General features: G+C 25.5%; 1 protein-coding gene across 4 annotated transcripts in view; it reads right to left on the reverse strand.

Annotated features, from left to right (window-relative positions):
- The window catches only part of LOC109608467 (A disintegrin and metalloproteinase with thrombospondin motifs 16), an 84,548-nt gene extending 74,218 nt beyond the window's left edge, over positions 1-10,330 (reverse strand). For all 4 annotated transcript variants that reach the window (XM_049970727.1, XM_049970724.1, XM_049970725.1 and 1 more), the window contains exon 1: positions 9,841-10,330. The gene's annotated coding sequence lies outside the window, so the exon portion shown is untranslated. The remainder of the gene's footprint in view (positions 1-9,840) is intronic.
- Positions 10,331-11,035: the final 705 nt, after the last annotated feature.

Consider the following 11,035-nt stretch of genomic DNA (forward strand, 5'->3'; position numbering starts at 1 on the left):
TTCTGACCTATTACAACATCGCCATCGCATGTGCCGAATTTATTAATTTATGCGTGAAAATTAAATTTATAAACCGCAAAACGTCGTTCAAGGTTTCAAGGATCTGGCTAGAACTTTAATTTTAGCGTAGCGCTAAAGAAACGTTCCGATATAAATACCATTGTTTGAATCTAATCAGTTTGACTATGCAGAACATAAGTTTGAAGTTTTATTTTTGTCGTCTAGTTTATTTGCCAGTGGAAAGGCATGGTTAAAATTCCTGAACCATTCATAATAAGTACTGCTCCATTATCCTTTCCCTTTTACGTTACCGTTATATTTTTTGCAATCGACAATGTATAGTTACAGCTATTATATAATACCAATCGTAATAACACTCCGATTATTGTTGAACAATATTGTACTGCATTCAGGATTTTAAACACAGCGAATGTGGGTGTTAAATCTACGGTGTGACACCGTCAATAGCGTAGGTTATTGCTATTTAATTAACTATACATCTAGACGTGTAAATGTAAACACAAGTCTTATATAACACGGATTATTTATAACCAGCGACAATTTGAGCTTTATAATTCCATAAGCGGTGTCCAAGATTTTTGAAAAAATGGCGAAAGCATCCCTTAAAGGTTAAACGTTTAATGTCCATGAATTTATGACCCAAATAGAAAAGTCCGGCAATAAATTGCGTACCAAGAAAAAACATTTTATTACCGTTTACCATAATTGATTATTAGAATCACATAATTTTATAACGTGACTAAATCCCGTTATTATATTGTCATATATAATAGAAAAAAGGCACATATTGACATATTTATTTATGTAATAATGCAAATTTTTCCTCAAAACGATAAATATTAATAGACTGGACGTTTTCCGTTTTGTCGTCCGTTGCTTTCTTCGATCGCCCAGACTGTTACAGAAGAAGAAAATCGTTAGCTAAGAACACACATACATATATTGCCTATTTAGTAACATAAATTTCACTTGTTTACTGAAACTAAGTCACATATTTTAACTTTCTTCGATGATACCTCACTACCAACGGAATACATTAAGTAAATCTGTATTGCTTATCGCTAAAAACACAATATTCTATCATTTTCACATTATCTGACCACATTTAGAAACCATTTCCTCCCCAATTAACGGTAACTAACCGCCGGTGATCCGATCGGGGAATTAATTGCGGCGAAACTCCGGACGCCTTTATTTGCATTCATCTAATTATATTTAAACAATTATACGAAACCCGAACAATCGACCGAAACTGTCTGGGAATGTTACGTGTTTGTTGTTACTCTCGTTTATTCATTGTTGGCGGCGGAACGTGTAACGAACACGGTCGTGGAAAGTGAAACCTAAAAAGCTAATGATTTAAATACAAAAGCCAAATTTTGAATGCGTTCGCTTTTGTTCGTTGTTTGGGCAGTTTGGAACGCGTGTCGATGGGTTTCCGTTGTGGGTTGTGTGCGATTTGTTTTGCATTGTTTCAGTTTCACCAGCAATTATCTATTTAACATTTGTGCCGGATAAAAATTTCGGTGTAATTTAATGTGTAATACATAAACAGACTAATTGTAAATACAATAGTTTAGACATTAATACAACAGAACATAAATTATTATAAAAAATATATAAAAATTAAAATTGTAAAATAGTAAAATAGTTGAAAATTTTAACAAAGAAAAGAAAATTGATATAAAACATTAACAAACAGCAAAAGTAGTTTATAAATCTCTCTGACAACAAGTAATTTAAATTTTAAATCTAATGGTGAAAACATGTAAATATCAAAAATGCTTATAGTACCTAAAAATAAGTTAAAAATTATTAAATCGAAAACAATAACTAGTAAAATTAAAAGGAAAACGAATAAAAGATAAAAATGTAAATGATATAAAAAAAGTTTACTTTTTGACACAAGGTAATGTAAGTTACTTTTCATGCTGTATAAGAAACTTATTTCAAAAAATCTCTTTAAAACACTGATATGAATTTTTTTGTTTCAAAGGGAACAAAAGACAAGATGTAAAAATTCTAATATAATTACTAATTTTTAAATACATGTTAATGGGAAAGGTGCATTAATAATACTTGTCAAATATATTTCGCATTTAATCATTTTTTGCAATTTATTCAGTTTTTTTAATAACAAAATATAAATGCATATTTTTTTCTTAATTTTTGTTTTTAAAACTATTTATGTTATTTGAAATTTTCTAATTATGTGAATTTTTCATTTCCTTTTTTATATTACTCGTATTCACATTTAAATTTAATTTTTAAGTTTTTTTAATGTATCCATTGTGATCCAAATTGGATGATATTGGAATATAAGAAACTTATATATGAAAAATATATTTCCTTAAAATTTGGAGGTAATACATACAATTTTTTTGTTCTTTAGGGAAACTATAATTGAATTTGCCTTTAAAATGTGAAAAAATATTAACCTTTCCAAAAAATATATATATAAAAATCTCTTTAACATAATAAAGTAACATTTTTTGTTGCAAAAGGACTTACAAAATGTTGGAAACGATCTTAGTTTAGTAAAAATATATAATTTGTAATGTAATAAATTATTTTTAGCTAAAGTATTTACAAAAATCAGCTAAAAATTTATTTTATATACGTTTTTTTTAAGTTAAAAATATACACGTAAAAATCGTAATATAATTACTAATTTTTAGATAAATATCATTGGGTACATTATTAATTACGACATAAAAAGTCTGAAAACATAAAAAAATTGAAAATTTGAAAAAAACATGTTTTTAGTTTAAAAAATAGTTATTTATTTAATTTAAAATTTTATAAAAAGAAATTATATAATAATTAAATATTATAAAAATAATATATATCTATAAATAATCAGCAATAAACAATATCTAAATATCTAAATAATATGAAATTTTAAACAGCACTAAATATTCTAAATTTTTAACAATCACACAGAGAAATATTAAAATGTAGATACAAATTACCAAATCTCAATTATTGTACAGAATAGTCGAACCTCAATAAACCTAACTAAACCTTTGTGTATTTTTAAAAAGTGTAAAGTGTAAAGAACCTTGCAATTCACATTTAAAAATTAGTATACTATATTAATAAAAATAAAATAATTATAATACTATATTACAATATAATGTAATAAAAATATAGTATTAAATAAAGTATACATTGGAAGTACAATAATTGTAATCACAATGCAAAAAATTAAAAAGTCATTCGACTTCATTCAATTCTGATAATTTAAAGAAAACAGATTTTAAGTGTCTACAGAATTGCATTATTGCACAACATAAACTATTTAAGTAGTTAAATCTACAAATATAGGTTTCTAGATAATTAAACTTTTGATACTAATATTATAATATAATTTAAAAATTATTAAATAAGAAAAATCAAGAATATCAAGTAAGTACTTAAGACTTTTAACGCTGAATTAAAACTAAGAATAATCTAAAATTCAGAACATTTTTAACAAAATGAAAGCATAAAATTAATAATAATCAAAAGTACTCAAAAAAATATTTATATTTTAAACAAATTAAGCATTCCTAATTGATTATTCGAACTAATTAAATATCATTACTGGATTGATTGAAGATCTGTCCGACTAATGGAATTTTGGAAATTTTCAAAATCATTTCGTATTCCACTTCCGAAGTGGTCCGCCGTCAGCTCGTCGATGAGTAAAATTGTAAATTAACCGTGTCATTACAATCAATACGTTTCGCAATTGTTTAAAAAATGATTGTGCCTCGGTCACTTTCGACGTGCGTACGTTCCGAACTTCTAATTGTTTTCTTCCACAGCTGTCGTTATTTGACTCATACACATGCCACCCTAACTTTCCATTTGATCATCGAAAATACACGAAAAATTGTTGTTTATATATCTTCATCCGGTACACGAGAACTGTATGTGTCATTTGCAATTTTAAAATCAGTTTTTGGCGAGTGGTGAATCAATCATGTGCCTTATTAAGCGTTGATTTGTTGCTACATATATAAAACAATAACTAAGAATTAATAATAACAAATTGGGCGTGTAGCCAATAACCGTTCTTGAAATGAAAAAAATGTTCTTACGTAGAACATTCTAATTTGCATTGTAAACTAATAGAAATACAGTTATAAAAAAGTGCATAAAAAGTTGAATATGTATATCAGTGCGTATTTCATAATCCTTGTGATTAATTAAATAAATTCATTTAATGTGACCCTATTAATAAACTCATGTTACAACAATATATTTGACGTGTTGAATTGGATTTAGAGTTACAAAATGTCATGCTTAAGTGGAGTATACCAATTATAATCGGACCTTGTTGATTTGTAACAACTTTGCTTGGGTTGACTAATTGTAAAATAGATTAGATTCCTCGAGCGATAATTGAACAACACATCAAAACGGTGTAATTTGAATCTTAGTCTGAATTTTGAAATTCATAAAACTGAATTGGTATTTACAATATAAAACAACGGTTTTAATTTCATGTGGGCAGAGCAAAGAATTCAAATATGTCCGATTGTGCAATATCGACCAAGAATCCATGGTATGTAGGCAATTTGTTCCCTTGTCATACGACCAAGGTAGGTCGATCCGAAGCGGAATTTTGTGTTGTTCATACAAGAACGGTTGTTCGCCCGTCAGTTTTGTAATCCGATTCATTATAATACGAGTATCGTTCTGTGCAATTCATATAAAACTGTAACAGTTAGCGGCTCACGAACCTTAGAAACAAACACGGACATTTTCTACCGGTAATTGCCGTAATTATGATATGGTTGTTTTCGGTTTCACAACGGCGAGAACAAATTAATTAGAAATATTGCCACACTTCAATTTTCGTTACTTATGGAATTGTTGCGAACGACGGTTTTATAATGGTTATCTATGTTAAATCTATTACTTATCGTCCAGAAAGCCTCGTTACATCACACTAAATTATCATGTGATTATTATAATTACTTATTTATATTTAATATAGTGAACAATAAATGAACAAAACTCGACATTTAGTTTAGTTTAGTTTAGTTTAGTTTAAATCTTAAATTACTAATTGAATAGTTAGTGTCTTTAAAAATTATAAAAGCTCAATTTTTATAAAAATCTATTATTGAAAATAAATACTTATTGTATTAAAAATTTAAAAAATAATATAGAATCTAAAAAAATTCTCTATAATCTAAGAAATAAAAAAATTATACATATATATATATACATATATATATATATATATATATATATATATATATATATATATATATATATATATATATACTTATAAATAATAAAAAAAAACATTATGTTAAATACAGAAAATATAGAAATTCAATATTCGTAAAAGAAATTGAATAGTTGAATTGAAGAATGTAGAACAAAAATATATAAACAGTTAAAAAATAATACAATGAGTATATAAAACATATTTTTAGAAATTTTTGATTATATAAATTCTTTTAATACAAAATATTAAGTTAGTTAATTTATTTACCTACTAATTGTGCATCTTAAAAATGATAAAGTAAATAAATATTTTATTATAATTACAAAAAATAAAAAAAAATTAATCATTGAAAGGTTGAAAGAAACACATAAATGTGATAAAATTCTGGAACGCATTTGTTAATCTTGAAGAAATAAAAATAATAAAGAAAAATAAAATAATTCTAATTAATTAAAAGCTATAAAAAATTGAGAAGAATATATAATTAATTTATTCTAAGAAATCGTATTTAAAATTAAATAAATAAAATAATACAAATAAAGAATATCAATAAACTAATTAATAATAAATGGAATTTATAAAAAGTAAAAATATTAAAAAGGTTTAAATTCCTTATTGTGATCATTATATTATAATAAAATTTAAATAAAAAAAATGTATTAATTTATTTAACACTTGTTATAATTAAATAGTTTTGTGGAAGAAAAATAAATTGACTTCCAAACCTCATATTTTTAAATACCAGAGAGATAAAGATCTAAATAAAATATTTATAGATATTCAAATTATTTGAAATAATTCACAAAATCCAAGCAGCCAAATTAATTGAAATTAAAACTGATAAATAAAAAATTCCAAGTATGAAAAATAATTCTAAAAATTTAACAAAAATCCAATAGTATAAAGGTTATTTCCTATAATTAACTAGAACAAGAACAAAATAATGAAGTCATCCTGTAATATCCTGTATTTTTTTTACATTTTATGTACTTTGTAAAATGTAATTAATAAGATTCTATTGTAATTTTTTAATTATTTATGTACTAAACATATTACAATATGTAAATATTTATAGAAAAAATTCATATTAATTTTTTTTATTGTCAATAATTTTATGCATACATTAATTTTATTCCCTAATTTAGTAGTTTGTATTTGTCAAGTCGTTAAAAACTATTACTATTCAGTTAATGAGAGACGGTCAGTTTAGATGAAAATCATGAATAATTCGTTCATTAAACGAATTAGTTATGACAAACTAATTACACACTAATTTTAATTTTTGATGTTTATGGTGAACATAAAACACTAAATATTATATGAATAAATACGTAATATTATTAGTAAAGACCAACTTCATTCATCCATTCAGGGTGGAATGAGTTTTCATAATCTTTTCAACACCACCGAACAGTGCCAGTAATTTTACCCGACACTTTCCTACGAGTTTCCGTTTCCTTTTTCAATGATACGAGCCAGCACCAAGAAGAGTGCCACGTTCAGATGCAGTATTAAAAATTAATTGTAATAATTAAGCAAACACAGCAACTTCAATGCCTTAAATTTCCCTTTCACTGAACAAGTTACTTTCGAATTCTATAAGTCAACCGCACCGGTACGGTTTTTACGACTTTGATGTTAACAATTATTTCGTTGGCAATTTTGTTTGAAATATGGTGTTTAAACTGTTTGACAGCAACAGTCACAGTTCACGCAGGTTAACTATTCCTCCTTCATTCGTTGTCAATCAGTCAATCTGTGAAGATGACCAAACACAACAATAATCAGACGTACACAATTTATTTGGCGCCAAAATTATTTAAAGATAGAAATATTGTTTTATGTTGCAATGAATTAAATATGTAGTAGTAATTTAAATAAAAATCGAATCCCACATTTTCACTATCGCAGTAGGAACTGAACACAAAGCTAAACATCGGTTGTTCACGCGAACACGTTCAACTCGCGGTGCAAACGGAAAGGGAAAGTGTATCTATCAAAATAATAAAGGAATTCATTCGATGCCAATTTCCTTCTTGTGCTGCTCTTATATCGCTATTAGTTAAAATATCGTTGCATATAACAGACATTACGTTGGTCAATACTCAAATATTTGATTGTGATAAAAAGTCATAAATCATGTTTTATTTGTAGTTAATTTATTTAGTGTTTTGTGAAAGTTTCGGATATTTTTTTTGTATTGACTCTCTAAGAATTATTGACACATCTATATAAATGTTTCTTATAATTATTTGAAATTCTGTCATTAAGAGTTTTAATGTTTAATTTAGAATTTACAATTAATCGTGCACAAAATACCAGAAAATATTTTCTTAATGAACTAATACAAAAATAAGACAAAAATATTTTGACTGTTTTCTATTTTTTTTTAATCAGAAGAAATGTAATAAAAGTATTAAAATATATGAAAAACGTTTTGTAAAATATACTAAACATTTATATTTTTTGATTATACGAATAACGAATTTCTTTATATCAGAAGAATGACAAAATATATTATTGTTAAGAATCCTGAATAATTATGACTTTTTATACGTCTATATGCATAACAACAGAACAAAAATACAAATAGTAATGTGAAATAAAAAACAAAATATAACAGAATTATCAAATATTTTTAAATAAGAATTAAAATTTTAAAATATATATTGTTAAATAAATTGAATTTTAATAATTTTTATATATTTAAAAATATAAAAACAATATATATAACAAAACTAATTAAATTAATTTCTTAAAATTAGAAGACAGTTATGAAAATATTAAAATATATTATTAAATATACAGAATACAAAAAACAAAATATAAGAAAATCAACAAATTTTTTTAAATTAAGAGATATGTAATGAAAATGTTATTAAATATTCTGAATAGTTACGATATATCTAAATGTATAAAAGTAGATTAAAAAATAAATATGTATAAAAAAATATATTTAAAAAATATTTGTTATATAATGATATAATCAAATAAAAAATAAAATATTTCAAAATTAACAAATTTCATTAAGTTAGTAAAAATGTAAGGAAACACATATTAAAATATATTGTTAAATATACTGAATTTTGACTGAACAAAATTAATGAATGTCTTTAAACCAGAGAAAATAGTAAGAAAAGTATTATTTTTTATATATCTAATAAATATATAGTAAATATAGTAATATGAAATAAGAAACAAATTATAATAAAATTAACAAATATAAAATTATTAAAAGATATAAAAAATATATAGTTAAATATACTTAATATTATGAATTTTTTATACACCTAAATATAAAATAAAATTTAAAAAATAAATATTTTTAATTATTCAAAAACATGATAAATAATTGTATTCTATAACAAGGGTGGCCAACCTGCGTCTCTTTGAAAGATTATTTGTGGCTTTCGATAAATGTACCCGAGTTCCTTTTCATTCCAGAATTATCAAGAGAAGTAAAATAAATGTGTTTAATTTTTAATATTTAAATGCAATACACATATTTTGTACTTTTATTCATATGTCTTCAATAAATATAATTTCTGTAAACAAATTTTTTTAAATCCTCTTTTGCAAATCTTTTAAATGCATATTTAATTCCGGCTCGTGAAACATTGGCCACCCCTGTTCTACAATATGACGTATGTTATAAAATATAACAAAATTTATAAACATTATTTTTATTTTTTTGTCATTTAAAAATTATTTATGTTCAATCTATTATACATATTTAAAAATATATAAAAAATCTATAACTTTTTATTAATACATTAGGTAATAAAAATCATAAATATATTATTTTAATTTGATAAAACCATATTATTGTTAATGCAGAAAATATTTGTAAAAATACACATACAAATACACATATATATGTATATATATGCAAAATATATACATAATATTAAAATTAATTGATAATTTGAATTCATTAAGTATTATTTAAAAATGCATATTACATTTTGTCAATATAAATTTATTTACTATAATTATATTCTTTGTTTAAAAAAATTAAAATTTTAAATTAAATAATAAATAAATAATAATTAATTATAAAAATAATATATTTTTAATATAAATTTTTTGAATACATATGTATTTTTATATTCCTATTTATTATTACATACTAAATTAAATATATTTTTATGTATTTGTTACATAAGTATGAATGTGTAAATAGTAAAATATGCATTTAATTTTAAACAATTTAATTATATTTTATTATTATGTGTGTCCCTTTTTTATGTGCCTAACATTTGGTAAAACTCTTTTGAGATATTATATGTGTATATGATTTAATATTAATTAAAACACTCATTAATGCACAAAAATATTTTATAGTTAATAATTTAACACTATTCAATTATTTATTAATAAAACTTTAAATTAGAATTAGAATTACAAAAACATTATTATTGTTGTTTCTAGTTCTTTGAATGCACTTTCAACACTTAACATAAATAAATGTGATTAAGTTTAATATTAATAAAAACATAACAGCACATAATTTATAATGCCATTGTTATAAAATATATGCATGCGTATTTTTAATAAAACTGTACTTAAAATAAATGTGAATACAACAATACCTTCGATTAAAACCACTGTTGTTTCGATAAATCTACCAAATCGAGGAAGGAAAAAAATCTATAAAAATATCACAGAACACTGCACTTTAGACGCGTTTACGAAAAAAAAATCAAAAAAATAATAATAATAAATGGATCGCACTACAAAAATATATATTATTGGTCAATGGTCATTTTCACTGGTGCACAAAAACGGGCCCGGGTTTCCTTTGGGATTGATGCGTCCGCCGCACGGTGATCCGAAAACGCGAAAATCAGTCGAAGTGGTGCCGCGACCGATTGGCAATTGGGTGTCGCGATCGGAACTGCGGTTTGGATGTCGCACGTTGCGCACGCAGGCCGAGCTCAACTGTGTGCCGCGTTCTCCGGGGGTCTCTCCGGCCGGTCCGGTGTGCCCGTGTGCGAATTACAGAGAGGGAAAGTGAAGTGAAAGGAAGTAGAGGTCGAGATCTCGGCGCGGTGGCGGTCCTGCTCGTGCGTTATCCGCCCGTTTCTGTAACAGATATCGGCCAGATTGAAAGTTATAAATGTTGGGACCGATTGGCCGGTGCGGCGTCCGGCCCCGGATGGGCCCCGTCCGGCGACATCTGTCGGCCCGCCGTCGCACCGCCGCGTCCGCGGGGTGGTGGGGACGATTATTTTGTCAGTCGGTGTGATTGCATTGTCTTAACAAAAAAAAATGATAATAAAACGGTAGCGATAATCGCGACACTTGAGCAATACGACTGCGTTATGTAGAACAGTTTTTTCGTTGTACGGGGTGTCCCAGATTGGTTGAGTTTGGCTGTTGCGTATATACCACACAGGAAAAAACAAGATTGTTGCAAACCACATTTTGATATCTGTAACCAGTTTGGAAATATCTACGAAAAATAACGTATGATAGTTTTCCAAAACGTGTACTAACTTATTTATTTGACAAACTAAAAACTCTCTTCAGATACTTCTTTACACCCCTGTATTGGAACATCTTGATTCAAATGGAAATCATAAATGAGCCTTCTTTTAAAACAAACTTTCCAAAACCATAAAGTAATTCGTGATATATTAAATTACATGACTATATACCAAATGTGATATTTGGCAAAAGTATTATTAACATATCTTAGCCATTGATAATTGTTTAAAAATTAGTAATTAATTCACAATTTTTGCGTGAGTGTGTCTGAATATAAAATTAGGTTTTTAAAAATAA

The sequence above is a fragment of the Aethina tumida genome, chromosome 1, assembly GCF_024364675.1.
Source record: "Aethina tumida isolate Nest 87 chromosome 1, icAetTumi1.1, whole genome shotgun sequence".
Taxonomy (NCBI): domain Eukaryota; kingdom Metazoa; phylum Arthropoda; class Insecta; order Coleoptera; family Nitidulidae; genus Aethina; species Aethina tumida.